A 19,006-nucleotide genomic window follows, 5' to 3' on the forward strand; every position below is an offset into this window, starting at 1 on the left:
CGGATATCATTAATATGGACATGTAAAAAGTAAACTCTACATCATTCTGTCATGCTATATCGTTCTTTCCGATTATCAAGTTACCCACTATCTCTGCAATGGGAGAAAGACAGGGCTTTCCAGTGCCACAGAGAGAGTCTTGGACAGTTCTCCCCTGTCCTGTAGGGTCATCATGAGTCAGCATTAACACGATTGGCAGTATCATCCACAAGAACCCTTGAAAGGGTCAAGAGCAAAGAAGAGCTTTGAGGAGTAAGGTGTAGCTCATACACATGTGAAAGCGGCACAGTGAATAAGAAGACAGGATAATTCTGAATGATGGTTTTGCAGGAGTTTATTGGACGTGCTATGGACTGCCCGAAGAACAAACAAATCTGTTTTGGAAAAAGCACAGCCAGAAGGTGTCTTTAAAGCTAGCACGTTGACACACTAGATGAATATATGGATTGTGATAAGAGATGAAAGAGCCCCTAATAAAAGTATTTTTAAAAAGAACAAAAAGAGAAGAGTGTGAGTGATAGAGTAATGGAGAAGAGAGATTGCAGCCTCTCCCCATGTAAAATGTCCTTTAAGATGTAAATACTGATGCAATGTATGTATACATATATTGTGATTAGAGCTGTATGAGCCCCCAATCAAATCTTTTTTTTAAAGTTCCTTTAAGTAAAAAAAAAAAAGCTAGCATGGTGAAACTTTGTCTTCCCTACTTTGGACATGTTATGCCAGTAGAGACCAGTCCCTGGAAAAGGACATCATACTTACTAGAGGGTCCATGAAAAAGAGGAAGACCCTGAGCCAGATGGATTTACACAATGGCTTCAATCATGGGCTCAAACAGCAACAGCCGTGCATATGGTGCAGAATCGGGCGTCTCACTCAGCCATCTGTACACAGGGTCCAATGGTTGAGTCGGAGCAGCTTGTTTTTGTTTCACATCAATGTTTCTAGGTGACCGGCCTCAGAGAAACCAGAAAGGCTGGTTTTTATTGTTCATTAACTTTCATTTAAAACTTGCTCTTTCAGAAAACAATCAAAATAATAACCAGATATTGCTTTTAAAACTAATGGGCATACTCTGTTTTCAAAACTTAAGGGTTCTAGCCATGACAAACTATTTTGTGATTGTCTTATAATTGCTTTATTGCAAATGTTAACCAATCATACATTTTGTTCACTATACCTGATAAAATCATACATAAGCATTTTGAAAATCTCAACCAGAGCACTCATTTACTCAATAATGATATGCACCAAATCAAAGAAATGATATGCTGTAAAGTGTCTATTAAACCTGCATATCTATTTGTTAATTGTGTTCTGAGGTGTTTATTTTTCACATCAGCTCATTAAGAAAACATGGAAGGAAGCAAAATTATAAAATAATCACTTGCATCCTGTCACAGAGTGACAACCACAGTTAACATTCTAGTAAACTTTCTTCCTTTCAGTTGATCAATTTGTTAGTATTTTCAAATGGTTGGAATCATACTAAATCTGAAATTTTCACAAAAATTTAAAAACAAATAATCTACATTAACATTTACATGTTATAAGTTTGTTAGATTCCCTTGAACCCAACTCGCCTTAACTAGTAGAGTCTTGTTAATCATCGTGGGCCTTTCCAATTAGATCTTTTTAATAAATCAGTAGCTTACCCAAATAGTGTAATAAATAGTAGCTTACCCAAAGCTGTTTTCCATGTTTGAGATTATTTCCTTGAAATAGTTTCTAAGAAGAAGGATTAGTGAATAAATATGCAAAAACATTTTTTAAATTCTTAAAATAAGAACAATGTGGAATTGTAAGCACTAATAAGCTTAAGAGGAAATAGTACAAGCAATCAGAAGAACCAGACAAGCATGTTATCCAATACTACCATTATAGCTGGATTTTTATAAAATGTAATATCAACATTGGAAAGCAGAGGGCATAATTATCCTATTTGCAGATAATAGGATTTTATTCCTAGAAAGCCCAAGAAGCTAAATTTTTTTTTTTTTTAAAAAGGAGGTGGGGAGGTGGGGAAACCCAAAACTAGAATAAACAGAAACTCAGTAAGGTGTGTGGATTAAGGATTAATATGCAGAAATCAATTGTTTACATATAGACAAACTACAAATAATTAGAATAATGAATAGCAAAACCACATTTACAATGGAAAACAAACAAAAAAACCCAGAACACCCCAGAATTTTTAAAAATCGTTCTATTGACACACAATTTACATATAATACAATTCAATAGTTCAATCATATTAAAAAGAATTATACAATCATCACTACAATCAGTTCCAGAATACATTCTTCCTTCTTGTATTTATTGTTATTAGCTCCCCATCTCTCCCCAACCTCCCCCACCATACCCACAAGAAATCATTAACCCAGTTACTGTCTCTGTAGATTTACCCTTCCCTCCTATACAGGAAAATATACCAAAAAACCACCAACAACCAAAAAATAATGCAGAGAAAAACCTCAATAGAAAAGAAAGCAGGAAATATTAAAAACTAGAACAAAATTTAAATGGGTCAAAAGGGAGATAAAATGATAAAGTGTTAGATTTTATCGTAACTGTATCTGCAACAACCCACTTTCCAATGCTCTCTGCATGGCAGCAAGGCTGCTCCCATCGCCGGTTTATGGTCAGAGGGGATTAACCAGAGGCTTATTCCTTGTGTATTTCCCAGTCACTTTTTAAAATGCAACAACTGTAAAATGGTCAAAAGGAAGATCAAATGATAAAGTATAACATTTTAACCCAACCATATATGCCACAATCGAGTGTACAATGCCCTCTGTCTGATAACAATGCTACTCACATCCCTATACTATACTCATAGGGGACTCAGGTTTCCACTATCATCCATAGCCTCCTGGAAACCTGATGTTTACAATATAAGCTCTGACAACATTCCCTCCTTTGGGTTTAGGTTTTACTATTTAATGTGGTTTTGCAATCAATGTGGACTAGTTGATGCATCACTTAAATAACTGCTTATTTGAAGACCAACCTTTAAGGTCCCAAACACTCTTCTTTTTGATAGCCAGGCACCATCTAGTTTCTTCACCAGACTTTGCTACAGTACCCACGTCTTCAGCAATCTCTTCAAAAGGGCGAGCATTGAGCAGGGTCATAAGAACTGATTGTTCTTAGATTGGGGCTAGAATTAAGTGTGAGCCCCAAATCCATTCATATATCAATGGTCTATATATGTCTCTGGTTTACGTTAGAGACCTTATTATCATTTTTTAAAACTCATTTTATTGGTGGCTCCCTTATTATCATTTTATGACAAAGAACATTATCAATCATCCCCCTGGGGCATAAGGTGTCCCTATGGATCTCAAAAACTTACTGTCACCATGTCTATACTGCCTCATAGAGACCCTACAGCACAAGGTGGAACTGCTCTTGTGAGTTGCTGAGACTGTTTACAGGAGTAGAAATCCCTATCTTTGTACCTAGAACTGGCTGGAGGTTCAAACTGCTGATCTTCTGAATCACAGCCCAATACATAACCACTATGCCACCAGGGCTCTATTGGTATAGTGTAATTAATTTATCCAACAGTATAGTATTTAAAACACTGTTGAGAAAAGGAAATTATACTAGTATAGGCTGGTCACAAATTACATTACATGAATTGTTGACTTTTATAGCTTAGACTCTTATGTGACTGAACACTATTTGCACAAAAATAACATTCATTCACAAAGGCAGAACCATGCCTATCAGATTAATAAATTTTGCATTAAAATAGTAAATATATGGTAGCTCTGGGCCACCCCTCACTGGGCACCCTCAAAGCAAGAGAGCCAAACCAAAATTGAATGACCAACAATTCCAAAACCGTGGGTGGCATTCATATGCTTCTTCTCATTCTAGGCATGTCAGTCTTAAGTCCAAGGGCTATAGGTGACTTTGACTTTGAGATAAAGTCCAGTTCATTTGGTGAGGTGTCCACATTGTGGCAGTTACATGATCTCCTGTCAACTTGCAAAGGGGAATAGTCTAGCCTGTCAATCAGGTCCTAGCCAATAATGCCTCTATGTGGGCATGACCTCCTGAGGATTCTGGGAACTCTTGTCTTCCTCTCTGGAAGTGGGACACACACACACACACACTCTCTCTGCTTTGTCTCCCTGCCAGACATTCCTGATGACAAGCCAGATGGAGCTACACTGATGGAGCCAGAGGCCTAGAGCTGGAGGAGCCACATGGAGACCCACGCCAATGCTGAGATGCTTCCACCACCACTAGATTCATAAGACTTTTCACCCACTGGCCTGTGATCTTCCTGCATTCAGCATCATATCTGAAGACTCTCATAGGACATATGAACTAATATCGGACTTAAGGACTTGAACTGGACTGAGCTGGGATTTTTTTAAATATATAATTACTCTTTGATATAAAGTTATTTCTTATACACATATGAGTGTCTCTGGATTTGTTTCTCTAGTTAATTCGGGACTGACACACACATCGAATCCTGCTGGAATACACATCAGAATTTACAATGTTCCAGATAACACAGAAGATGATTTAAAGTTATGTACTGGTTCTTGGAGGCACTGCCCCCATGATAGAAAGATTTGACATTAAAACAAGTCATTTATTCCTAAGTTTATAGCTATTAAGGATTTCTTTGAGAACATATAATTGATTCTAAACTGCATAAAGAGAAATGAACAGGCTCATGTTAGTTTGTTTCTAGCCAAACAATACCTGCAGAAAACTACAGCGATGGAGACACACTATTAAAGCATATTGGGGTAATTCTGGAACATGAATAGGAAATCTAGAATAAACCTAAATAGGCATGGCTATTTAGTAGGGGATGAAGGTAGCACTTCACTTCACTATCTTTGAGTCAATTCTAACTCATCGTGACCCTATAGAACAGAGTAGAACTGCCTCGTAGGCTTCCCAGACTGTAACTCTCTATGGAAGTAGAAAGTTTTGTCTTTCTCCTTGTGGGGCAGCAGGTGGTTTCAAGCCGCTGACCTTGCGATTAGCAGTTCAACTCACAGCCACCAGGCCACCAAGGTTCCTATGTGGGAGGTCTTAAAGGGAAAAGATAAAGATGAATTCAAACCTCTGCCTCTATGTCAGGAGACATTGCAGATGCACCAAAGACAGCTCATCCTAGCCATCACTGCTATTGTGATCATCTTCAGAAATGTTTTGGGAACAAATCATGAGATTTTCTTTGATAATTTTGAAGTGAGGAAGGGTGGTTTTATTTTAGCTATCATGTTAAAACAAACACTTGCAAAAGTAAGAATAAATCAACTGAAATCAACAATAATAAAATATGAAGAGACTTCAAAATATTAGTAGAAAAACAATTAAAATATAGAAAATTTCCACAAAGTGTTTGAAGACCCCTCATATTTCCATGGGTAAAAACTCCTAAGAGAAACATTTTTTAAGTCACATGACTAATTGAGGAGCCGTGTTTGTATTTTGTAGCACCTTGGTGGTGTAATGGGCAATGCATTAAGCTGCTAACTATAAAGTCAACAAGGTCAGAAGTTTGAAATCACCTGCCACCTCTGAGGGAGAAAGATGAGGCTTTCTGGTCCTGCGAAGTGTTACAGTCTCAGAAACCCACAGGGGGCGTCCTGTCCTGTTCTACAGGGTCACTGTGAGTCAGAATGGGCTCCATGGCGGTAAAATTTGGGAGTTTTTTTTTGGGGGGGGAGTGTTAATTATATTTTATATCGAAAAAGCAGATTTTTCCTGACACACAGAAGTCCTCCAAATTAAGACAGATCAACAACCCAATGGAAAATAGGAAAGTGAATACAAATGACTATAAAAATTCAAATCCAAACCGGACAATATGTTTTGTGTATCAGATAAACAAAGATCCGGAAGTTTGATAACATACACGTGGTGAAGGAGACACTGGGAGGAACGCGTGCGCATGTATCACTGGTGGAAGAGTACAACAACCCCTAGGGGCGGACCCTTGGCAATATCAACATGATGCTCTTTGGCGCAGCAACTCCACTTAAGAAATTCACCGTGCTGGTGCCGTCACACGCTCCTGAAATGGCATATGAAAAAGTTATTCAATATAGCACCTTAATTTAAATAAAAGATTGGAGAAAACCTAAAAGTTCAAAGGAACGAGGTGGTTAAATAAACTACTGTACATTCATGTAATGGACTATCAGGTCGACAGCTCAAAAAAGAGAGAATCTTTATGAAAGGATGTGGAGAAATCTTAAAGAAATTAAGGTGCCTCCCAGTAGAAACTATATGCAGTAATTTGTGTAAGAAAGAGTGAAAAAGAACATATGTAGTTATCTGTGAATGCACAGTCAAATGTCGTGAAAGTTGGCACCAGAAACCACGAACATTGGCTACACACACCCTCACTAGCGTTTTGTGTTGTCATTGTTTTGGAGTTTAGCCATTCAAAAATGTGGCGTCTCATTATGGTTTTAAACGTTAATTTCCGAATGACAGATGATGTTGAATATTTGTATAGATTGGCCATCTGTCTATCTTCCTTTTTGAAGTCTGTCAGATCTTTTGCCAACTCTGAAAAATTTTTTGAATTAAAAAATTATATTTTAGCATAATGAATTTAACTGAATTAGATTGCTAAAATAATAACTGAATTTTTAATTTGCTTCCCTTTCTATCACATGCTAACCAATTTATTGATCTCTCCCAAGGTCTTCAGACCAAGTGCCTTTTGCAGAGTTAGAAAAACAAGTTCTAAAATAAACAAACAAACAAACAAACAGAAAACAAAACAAAACAAAACAACATGTTTTTATTGTGAGTTCGGTGGCAGTTTATATTTCAGATCATCAATTTTGTATTCAGCATTTTACACTAGTCATCCCCATTAGTTTACCCTACCCTCCTAAATTGCTGTCTATGCTCCCTCTTGTAGATTATCTTCCCCTTCACTCAAGTTAGTACCTGTCAATTCTCTACCCTATTGCTGCCATTTTCCTCCCTTGCCCTTCCCAACCCACACATCCCAAGTCTGCTCCCTTTGTGGCGAAGGTCTTTGTCTTCGTTTGCTTTCTTTATCACAGCGGTCTCATACAATATTTGTCCTTTTGTGATTGACTAATTTCAGGATAATGTTCTCCAGGTTGATACATGCCATGAGGCATTTTGAAGTTTCATCATGTTTTTTTCAGTAATGCATAGTATTCCATTGTGTGTATGTACCAGAGTTTTTTTTATCCATTCTTCTACTGATGTGTGTAAGGTAGTCGAGAGGTGCCAGAGACCAAATCAGTCAAATGAGAACAAACAGGCTTTATTAGGGAGAAAAAATCCCAGCCTGGGCGAAGTCGCACAGTCCACAATGTCCGGGCTGGGGGAGTTGCATTGCAACTTATATGGACAGGTGTGTCCGGGTTTCTGGAATGTAAGGTGTCTTCCTGGTTCCGGGTGTGTTCGTGCCGGGTGCAGAGTGGTGGGCAAGAACAAAGCGGGCACTGAGCCAAACGGGCCGTTCTGGGAGCAGAGCAGCCGGATCAAGAACAAAGTGGGCCATTAGCCAGTTCTGGTCAGCTTCGCATGTGTGTGTGTGAGATTCAAGGCCACTTGCTGCTAGTTGTTTCAGCTAGCGCTGGTCAGCTCCGCATGGGTGGGGGAGACTCAAGGACACTTGTTGCTAGAAGCCAGCCTGGTATTGACCGGCCGTACAATGTGTACTTCGATTGTTTCCATCTTCTTGCTATTGTGAATAGTGCGATGATGAACAGGGGTGTTTGTATGCATGTTCGTGCCGACTCATTTCTTTAGGATTTATACCCAGGAGAGGGCTTTCTGAATTGTATGAACTGTCCATTCTCACTTATTTGAGGGAGCTTTCCACAGTGGCTGTACTATGTACATTCCCACAGCAATGTAGTCACTTGTAGAGTTTTTGTTCCTTATAGTAGCATGTTCGGTGCTGAAGAAATTAGTTTTCTGGATGTTTCATAATTGCCACAATTCTCTTTCTGGTTTCTCCTTCACTGTTAATGATTTCTTTTCAAACCTGGAAGTTTAAATGGATAAGTTAATGATTGCTGTGACCCTGATGATGAAAGGAAGACTGGGCCAGCCCTAGAGAAACTTCAGTTACTACCGACGCTAAGGAAAAGCTCACAATGACTGCAACAACAACAACAGACAAGATGTAGAAGGAATAAACAACGCTCTCTGATCCTCATCTCAGAGGCCTACATAAAGAAGATCTCTCTTTTTTCTAGAGGTCATGGCTGGAACTTTTATGTAAAGTGCTAACTAGAAATAGAGAGTACAATGATGATGTTTATGTTGTGCTGGGCACTGTTCTAAGTGTTTTATTTAAGAGGAGGCTTTAAAACGTTTGTGGCCTCCCATCCAAGTACTAACCAAGCCAGTGCCTGCTTAGCTTGAGATCAGAAGAGACGCTTATTAACAGCCTGTGATGTGCCCATGACACAACCTTGCTTACTGAAAGTGAAGAGGGCTTGAGGCACTTGCTGATGAAGATCAAGGCTATCAGCCTTAAGTATCGATTCAAACTCAACGTAACCCAAGTCCTCACCGCTGAACCAATAGGCAACATCAGGATAAATGGAGAAAAGGTTGAAGTAGTCAAGGATTTCATCTTGCTTAGAACCACAATCAATGCTCATGGAAACAGAGGTCAAGAAAGCAAAGGAACCACAGAGCAAGGATGTGAATAGCCTGGGTATCTGTCATGCAGAATGCATGGAAAAGTAGATGGTTGCAGATGAAGTTAGGTTAGAGTTTAGCACCTTATCATTTTATCCCCCTTATGATCCATTTAAATTGTTCTAGTTTTTAATATTTCCTGCTTTATTTTCCATTGAGATTTTTATCTCTTTTATTTAGCTATTATTGTTAGTTTAAATGTTGTAGAAATAGTAACTAGAGTCCTTGGGGTTATGACAAGAGAGGTTGGAGGGAAATGGATAGCTAATAATGGTGAGTACAAGAATGAAGAGAATGTTCTAAAACTGATTGTAGTGATGATTTTACAACTCTTCTTGATGTGATTGAACTATTGAATTGTATGATATGTGACATAAGTTAATAAGACTATTGAGCAAAAAAGAGATCAAATGAGGCATTGCATTGGGTAAATCTGATGCACAAGACCTCTTTAGAGTTTAATGTTATTTGAGGCAATCAGGTGCAACTGACACAGCCATGGTCTTTTCGATGGCCTCAAATGCATGTGAAAGCTGGACATTGTATAAAGAAGATCCAAGAAAAACTGATACATTGAATTGTGGCACTAGTGAGAAATATTGAAAGATCATGGACTGCTAAAGGGGGGCAAAAAAAAAGGTTATCTTGGAAAAATTATGGCCAAAGGGCCTTAGAGGCAAGGATAGCAAGACTTCATCTTACATACTTTGAATATGTGGTCAGGAGAGACCAGTTCCTGGAGAAGGACAGCATTCTTGTTCGAGTAGAGGGGCAGCAAAACAAGAGGAAGGGCTCAAGGATTTGGATGGCTACAGTCGCTGCAACAATGGAATCAAGCCCCGGAGCAATTGCTAAGATGGCATAGGACCAGGCAGTGTTTTGTTCATTGTGCATCACGTCACTATGTGTAGGAACCGACTTGATGGCACTTCCCAAAAAACATATGACTCATGGACTCTAGGTAGGCTCTCCACCTAGTTGCGTGGGTGACCACTACCTCAAACTCAACTATGTCAGATTTAAGGGGCCGTCCTACGCCCTTGGACTTAAGGCTGAAATGTTCTCATATGAGAAGCAGCAGATGACTACTATCTCACGGATATGGAATTGGTGGTCATTAGACTTTGATTCAGATTTCTTGCTTTCAGGGTGCCCATAAATAGTATTATATATTTACAATTTAAATGCCCTTCTTGTTTTTCATGACATGTATTAATCTGGTAGGCATAGTTCTGCCTTTGTGAATGTATGTTAGTGGAAGTTTTACCCTATTACCAACCCCTATTTTTTGTGCCAAGTGTCCAGTCACTTTAATCTATACAAGTTTAATCTTCGCAAGGCAATAACTCCTACATTGTGGTCTGAAGATGGTCTATACTGGTGTAATTTTCTTCCCCCCCCTTTAAAAAATAATTTTATGGGGGCTCTTACAGCTCTTATCACAATCAATACATACAGCCATTTTGTCAAGCACATTTGTACATATGTTGCCATAATCATTTTCAAAACATTCTCTTTCTACTTGAGCCCTTGGTATCAGCACATTTCCCCCCACCCCAACCCTCATGAATCCTTGATAATTTATAATTTTTTTTCATGTCACACTGACTGAGGTCTTCCTTCACCCTTTTCTGTTGTCTGTCCCCCAGGGAGGAGGTTATATGTAGATCATTGTGATCCAGTCCCCTTTTCTCCCCTCACCTTCCCCTTTCCCTCCTGGTATCGCTACTCTCATTATTGGTCCTGAGGGATTTATCTGTCCTGGATTCCCCTGTGTTTCCAGCTCTTATCTGTACCAGTGTACATGCTCTGGTCTAACCAGATCTGTAAGGTAGAATTGGGGTCATGATAGTGGGGTGGGGGGGAAAAAGCATTAAAGAACTAGAGGAAAGTTGTATGTTTCATCGGTGCTATACTGCACCGTGACTGGCTCATCTCCCTCTGACCCTTCTCTAAGGGGATGTCCAATTGTCTTCAGATGGGGTTTGGGTCTCCACTCTGCCCTCCCCCTCCTTCACATTGATATGATTGTTTGTTCTGGGTCTTTGATGCTTAATACCTGATCCCATAGGCACCTCATGATCACACAGGCTGGTGTGCTTCTTCCATATGGCCTTTGTTGCTTCTTAGCTAGATGGCCGCTTGTTTACCTTCAAGCCTTTAAGACCCCAGACACTTTATCTTCTGATAGCTGGGCACCATCAGCTTTCTCAACCACATTTGCTTATGTACCTATTTTGTCTTTAGAGATCTTGTCAGGAAGGTGAGCATCACTGAATGCTGGGTTATTAAAACAAAGTGTTCTTGAGTTGAGGGAGGCCCAATGTCTGTCTGCTATCTTAATACTTCACAGATAAATATATGTGCATAGATCTATTTCCTTATCATTATATATAAATATATTTACATATATACATGCCTGTATTTAGAGCTCTATAAATGTCCTTTGCCTCCTAGTTCTTTCCTCTATTTCCTTTTACTTTCCTCTTATCCCACTATCATGTTTGGCTTTCATTCGGGTTTCAATAATTCCTCTTGGCTACATTGCCCTTGATCACACCCCAACAGGCACCCTATGCCTCATCTTCAATTTTAGATCACTTGTTTCCCTGGGTTTGTTGATACTTAAACTTCCTTTCCCCTGCCTCCTCCTCTCCTGTGCCACCCCTCACCCCACCTCTCCCCAGTTGGTCATGTTGTTTTCTCCTCCAGATTGTTTATCACGCTATCTTATCTAGATAGATGTGCAGAGAAAATAATAAACACAAAAAACAAGACAGAGCAAAACAAAGCAAGAAAAGAAAGCAAACAAAAAACAAAAATAAATGACAAAAAAAAGGAAAGCCTACAAATAGTTCCAGGTCTGTTTGTTGACCATTAGGAGTGTTTTCCAGTGTTTATGGGGTGCCACGCCCTAGCCCCAAAATCTATTTTTGGTATTCCCCAGGGACTTCATTGCTGTGCTCCCCTTGCTCTCTGTTGCATGCCCTTAGTGTTTTGACCTGGTATGGTGGGATCTGTTCAGACACAATTCCCACTGTGTCTCCAGTGTTGTCCCTCTTAGCACTATGGGTCAGTGAGGGACATAATGTCTCACGGTGGGGCCAGCCCTATGGTCCTCTCTGTGCAATGGCTGCTCTAAGCAGGAATATCATCCTCGGGGCTTGGTGGGTCAGGATGTGTTCCACTCTTTCTCCTTTCCTCTTCATTTGCCCCTGTGTGCTCTGATCAGACATGTCCCTCTCCATGAGCTGTAGCTTCAGTGCTGTCCTCTGAAGTGCATTCTTCTGGGGGGTGTGGGTGGAGCATGTCCACGTAGTTGGGATTGGGGCCAGCCCCGCAGTAATTTTCTTTTTCAACAGTGCTTTACATTATATTCCATTGGCTAAATTAATGACACTATCAACAGAATTACCTTATGGCCCAAGGGGATGATTGACAATGTTCTCTATCAATTGATATGATGTCTCTAAAAGGAACCAGAGACATACAAAAACCATAGCTATATGAATGGATTTGGGGTTCACAGTTAATTCTAGCTCCAATCTAAGAATGATTCATTAAAAAAAGAACAATTCATTTTTATGACATGACTTTGCTTGATGCTAATCCTTATGAAGAGATCACTGAAGATATGAATGCTATAGAAAAGTATGGGGAAGAAACAAGATGGTGCCTAGCTATCAAAAAAAAAATAGCATCTGGGGTCTTCAAACAAGGTTTGTCTTCAAGCAAGCCATGATCTCAATAAGGCATCAACAAAGTCCACATTGAGCAGCACACCAGCATGTATGATCTAAGGTCGTAAATAATAAAATTCAAATCCGAAGGAGGGAATGGTATGAGCTTAAATTGTGAACACTGGTTTTCAGAAGACTATGGATGATGGTGGAATCCCAAAATCCATTTCCAAGGTACACACATGGATTAAGCCTCCAATAAATCCCTTCCGACCATAGTAGAGGTCTGTGAATAGCCTTGTCAACATACCGTGAGCATGATAAGGTCAACTATGACACATGTAGTTAGGTTGAAACACAATGCCAAATCATTTGATCTCCCTATTGAAACATTTTAAAGTTGTTTCCATTTTTAATATTTTCTCCTTTCTTTTTGATTGAGGTTATGCTATATTTTGTTGTCATTGTTGTTTGCTCATTTGTTTGTTTGCTCCCTGTGTTTTGTATGATTTTATGATTTTCTGCATATTAAATCCAGGATGCTGTTGTCTTTAGGTGACGTTAAGTAGGTTCTGACTCATAGTAATCCCACGTACAGCAGAACACAATGCTGCCCGGTCTGTGCCATCCTCAAAGTTGTTCTTCTGTTTGAGCCCATTGTTGCAGCCACTGTGAGGCTGTTGAGCACCTTCTTCATTTCTGCTGAGCCTCTTCTTCACCATGATGGCTGTCCTTCTCCAAGAACTAGTCTCTCCTGACAACATGTCTAAAATATGTGATACACGGTCTGGCCATCCTTGCCTTTAAGGAGCATTCGGACCGTACTGCTTCCAAGACAGATTTGTTTATTCTTTGCCAGCACCATAATTCAAATGTATTGATTCTCCTTTGGTCTTCCCTATTCAACGTCCAACTTTCACTCCATGTGAGGGGATTAAAATTCCATGGGTAGGGCCAGGGGCACCTTAGTTCTCGAAGCAACATCCTTGCTTTTCAACACTTGTAAGAGGTCTGTGCAGCGGATTGACCCAGTGCAAGCATCACTGGATCCCTTGGCTGCTGCTTCCATGAGCATTGATCATGGATCCAAGCAAGATAAAATCCTTGACAACATCAATTTTTCTCCATTTAAAATGATGTTTCCTACTGGTCCAGTTGTGAAGATTTTGGTCTTCTTTACAGGAGTCCTGGTGACACAGTGGTAACACATTGTGCTACTAACTTTCTGCTCCCTTAAGGAGCTGCAGTCTCGGAAACTGCAGGGGCAATTCTGCCTGTCCTATAGAGTCTATATGAGTCAGCATTGACTGGATGGCAGTGAGTTTTTGGTTTGGTTTACCTTGAGCTGTAATCCACGATAAAGGCTGCAGTCTTGTTCTTCATCAGAAAGTGCTTCAATCCCTCCTCACTTTCAGCAAGCAAAATTATATCCTTTACATATTACAGATTGTTAATAAGTCTTCCTCCAATGCACATTCTTCTTTATTTAATCCAGATTTTCCGATTATTTTTTTCAGTACACAGATTGAATAAGTATGATGAGAGGATACAAACCTGACACCCACCTTTCTTACTTTTAAAACATTCAGCATTCCCTTATTCAGTTCCCACAACTGCCCCTTGATCCATGGACAAATTCCACAGGAGCACAATGAAGTGTTCTGGAATTCCCATTCTTCTTGAGATTATCTATAGTTTGTTTTGCTCTATAAAATAGAATGCCTTTTCAGAGTCAATGAAAAATAAGTAAATACATTTCCGGTATTCTCTGCTTTTAGCCAAGATCCATCTGATACTAGGAATGCTTTCCCTTGTTCTACGTTGTCTTTGAATCCAGCCTGGACCTCTGGCAGGTCCCTGTCAGAGTACTGCTATACCCTTTGTTGGATGATCTTCAGCACATTTTATTTGCATGCCATATAAAAAATATATTGTTCTATGATTGGCTCATTCTGTTGAGTCACCTTTCTTTGGAGCGGGTACAAATTTAAATCTCTTGAGGACATTTGGCCAAGTAGCTGTCTTCCAGAATTCTTGGGATAGACGAGTGAGTGCTTCCAGAGCTTTACCAGCTTGTTGAAACATTTCAACTGGTATTCCACCAATTCCTGGAGCCTTGTTTTTGGCTAATGCTTTTAGTGCAGCTTGAACTTCTTTCAATACACTGATGATTGCTCCGAAGCTACCTCCTGAAGTGGTTGAATGTCGATTAATTCTTTTTGGTACAATGATTCTTGTGTATTCTTTCCATCTTCTTTTGATGCTTCCTGCATCATTTAATAGTCTGTCCATAAAATCTTTCAACATTGCAACTTGTGGCTTGAAGTTGTTATTGAGTTTTTTCAGTTTAAGGTATGCTTTAAAAACAAAAAAAGATATGCTGGAAGTGTTCTTCCTCTGTGGCTTTCAAGTTCAAGGTCTCTGTACAATTTATTATAATAGTTGCTTCATCTTCTCAAGCTGATGCTTCAAATGTTCTGTTCAGCTCTTTGACCTCACCATGTCTTCTAATTGCCTTAACTTCTGTATGATAAAGAGCTGCTTTCAGAGTCTCTCCTGACATCCCTTTGCTAGTATCTTTCTTGTCCTTTGAATAATGACCTTTTGTTTTCTTCATGAATGATGCGCTTCGTGTCTGCCTACCCAGCTCCTCGAGTCTTCCGCCCTTAGGGTTCAATACATCAACTCTGTTTGGGGATAGTCTCACATTTACTCAAGGTTCTACTTTGATCCTCATTTTCTTCAGTGTTAACCTTAACTTTCCTATGTCTGTCCCACAGTTAGTCCATGGCCTGCTTTTAGTTTCTAACACTGAGCTTCTCTAGTGCCTCTTCCCACAGATGTAGTCAATTTGAGTTCTGTGTATTCCATCTGGAGAGTCCACTGTACAGTCCTCTATGTGTTGTTAAAGTGCATATGAAGGGGTACCAAGAAAATGGAACCCCCCAAACTGTGTATTTGTATTTTTACAGAACAACCTTATTTTATTTATTTTTACAAAACACCTTAAAAATAGTTATGTATTTTTACAAAACAACCTTATTATTATTGTTGTTGTTATTATTATTATTATTTTAAAAAGCACCTTCAAAGTACTCTCCATTACACTTAATACACTTGTCAATTCTGTGATTCCATTCTTGGAAACATATTTCAAACTCATCTGTTTGGATGGCTGACAGCACCTCCCTCGGTTTTTTTCTTCCCCTCTTTTATGTCGTCAACCATTCTTACTATTCCTTTCTTAATTAGTCCACCATTAGCAACATAAACTTATCCTCCCCTAATCAAATACTCCCCATCCTTCTCCCTCCTACCTCTGATAACTGCTAAAAATGTTTTGGTTTCAAGGATAAGTACAAGAGTCCACTGAGGTAAGCTTTAAAATGCAAAGGGAGTGTAGGGGGAAAGCTACTGTATACATGCATTCCTGGGGTGAGGTCCAGGTACTATGGCAGCAACCAGACCCAATCCAGGGATGCATATGACAGCCAACTGAAAAGGACGGGGGAAGAAAGAAAGAAAAAGACATGGGCAGCGAGCGAGCGACAGGGCGCTAATCTTCCCAAGGGGAGGGTATTGTTTATATCTCCACAGGTGAGGGAGAGGGGGACCAGACTTTAACCCAGTGTGCCAAAATGTGAATGCAGCATACCGGCATGAAGCAGGGAACCAATAGAGAGGTCAGCAGGGCCAGCCCCAATGCCAACTACTTGGACGCCCCTCCTACCCTCAGAAGAATGCACTTCAGAGGAAGCACTGAAGCTGCAGCTCAAGGAGAGGGGTACAACTGATCAGAGAATGCAGGAGCAAATGAAGAGGGAAGAAGAGAGAATGGAATATATTTTGGCCCACCAAGCCCTGAAGACAATATTCCTGTTCAGAGCAGCCAATGCACAGAGAGGACCGTAGGGCTGGTCCCACCAGAAGACACGACATCCCTCACTGACCCATAAAGCTACTGGGGACAACACTGGAGACAGACACAGTGCCAGAATTAGGCCCGATCTGACCCTACCACACCAGAGTGAAACACTAAGGGTATGTTACAGAGCAGCAAGGGGAGCAAAGCAATGATGTCCCCAGGGAATACAAAAAATAGATTTGGGGGCCAGGGCCACCCCATCAGACTTGACTAGAAAACACTCCTAAAGGACAATAAACAGACCTGGAACTATTTATAGGCTTTTCTTTGTTTATTGTTGGTTTTCGTTGTTATTGTTGTTCTTTTGTTTCTTTGCATTCTTTTGTTGTTTTGTTTTGCTTTGTCTTGTTTTTGTGCTTATTATTGTCTCTGCATGTCTATTTAGATAAGACAGGTGTGATAAACAATCTGGAGGAGAAAACAACATGACCAACTGTTCTGGGGGACATAGGAGAGAGGAAGGCGGGGAAAGGAAGTGGGGTGTAAACCAACTCAGGGACAAGGGAACAACAGTGATCTAAAATTGATGGCGAGGAGAGCATAGGATGCCTGGTGGGGCCTGATCAAGGGCAATGTAGCTGAGAGGAATGACTGAAACCGGAATGAAGGTCAAACATGATAGTGGGACAAGAGGAAAGTCAAAGGAAATAAGGAAAAGAGCTAGGAGGCAAAGGACATTTATAGAGCTCTAAATACAGGCATGAATATATGTAAACATATTTATATAAAATGATAGGGAAATATATCTATGTACATATATTTATATGTTAAGTATTAAGGTAGCAGACAGACATTGGGCCTCTTCTACTCAAGTACTCCCTCAACTCAAGAACACTTTGTCCTAATAACCTGGCATTCTGTGATGTTCATCTCCCCGACAAGATCACTGAAGGCAAAATGGGTGCATAAGCAAATACGGTGAAAGCTTGAAGATAAACAAGCAGTCATCTAGCTAAGAAGCAACAAAGGTCACATGGAAGAAGCACACCAGCCTGTGTGATCATGAGGTGCCGATGGGATCAGGTATTAGGCATCAAAGACCCAGGACACACAATCATATCAATGTGAATGAGCGGGAGCATGGAGTGGAGACCCCAAGCCCATCTGTAGACAATTGGGCATTCCCTTACAGAAGGGTCACAAAGAAGAGATGAGCCAGCCAGGGGGCAGTATAGTACTGATGAAACATACAACTTTCCACTAGTTCTTTAATGCTTCCTCCTCCTCCCCCACCCCACCCCCACTATCATGACCTCAATTCTACCTTACAAATCTGGCTAGACCAGAGCATGTACACTGGTACAGATAAGAGCTTGTAACACAAGGAATCCAGAGCTGATAAACACTTCAAGATCAATAATGAGAGTATTGATACCATGGGGGTAAGGGGAAGGTGGGGGGAGAAAAGGGGAACCAATCACAATGATCTACATATAACCTCCTCCCAGAGGGACAGACAACAGAAAAGTGGGTGAAGGGAGACAGCAGCAAGTGCAAGACATGAAAAAAAAATTATAAATTATCAAGGATTCATGAGGGAGGGGGGAGGGGGGAAATGAGCTGATACTAAAGGCTCAAGTAGAAAGTGTTTTGAAAATGATGATGGCAACACATGTACAAATGTGCTTGACCCAATGGATGGATGTATGGATTGTGATAAGAGCTGTAAGAGCCCCCAATAAAATGATTTTTAAAAATATTTTGGTTTTAACATATTTGTTTATTTCATACAAAGACAGATACCATATACTATTTGTCCTTTTATGACTCACTAATTTCACTCAGCATAATGCAGCAAGGCTTATTCATGAATGTGGATTAATTTCTCCTTAGAGCCGAGTAATCCAAAATACTATTTTGTTATCCATTACTTTGTTGATGAACATTTGTTTCCACCTCTTGGCTATAGGGAATAGTACATTGGTATACATATGTCTGCTTGCATGCTGCGTTCATGTCTCCTCGGTGTGTACATAAGAGAGGAATAGCTGGGTCATATGGTAATTCTATGTGCGAGTTTTTGAGGAACCCAAACCGTTTTTCCAAAGTGGTTATTCCATCTCCTTACAAGACTTATACCTGCATCTCTTAAGGAGCCTTGGGGATAGAGCGGGTTATTTATTGGACTGCTGAGAGCACGGCTAGCAGTTCAAACTCCCTGGTCGATCTGAGGGGTAAAGCGGCGACTTTCTGCTTCTGTAAAGATTTACAGCCTTAGAAACCCTAAGAAGCTCTACTCTATGGGTTTGAATCGACTTGGTGGCAGAAGCTGAAGTCTTGTTCTGTTTAACTCTTTGATTAGAACTAAACTCCATTCTAACTGCAAAAGAGACCAGAAAATAGAGTAGCATGTGAATATTTGGTGAACACTAACAGTTTAGGACATAGTCAGGGCTAAAAGCCAAAACCAAACTGACTGATGACTCAGAGAGACCCTCCTGTGTTTCTGACACTGGAACTGTTTCCAAGAGCAGAAAGCCAGTCTTTCTCTTGAGGAGCGGCTAGTGGTTTCCATCTGCTGACTGCGGATCACAGCCGTCAGGGAGAAAGGGGGCCCTAAATCACACTTATTTCTGGGCAACAATTGGCAACATCCAATCAATCAAAAGACAACAATCAATGCAGCCTCATTTGGCAAATGGTTGGAAAAATCTAAGAATGTTCACACAGGAGTCTTGCCTCAAAGTTTAGAGGTTCCTTTCCAAGGCCTATT

This window comes from Echinops telfairi, unplaced genomic scaffold (genome assembly GCF_000313985.2).
Source record: "Echinops telfairi isolate 266 unplaced genomic scaffold, ASM31398v2 ScPeMD7_7469;HRSCAF=8507_0, whole genome shotgun sequence".
NCBI classification, from domain to species: Eukaryota; Metazoa; Chordata; class Mammalia; order Afrosoricida; family Tenrecidae; genus Echinops; species Echinops telfairi.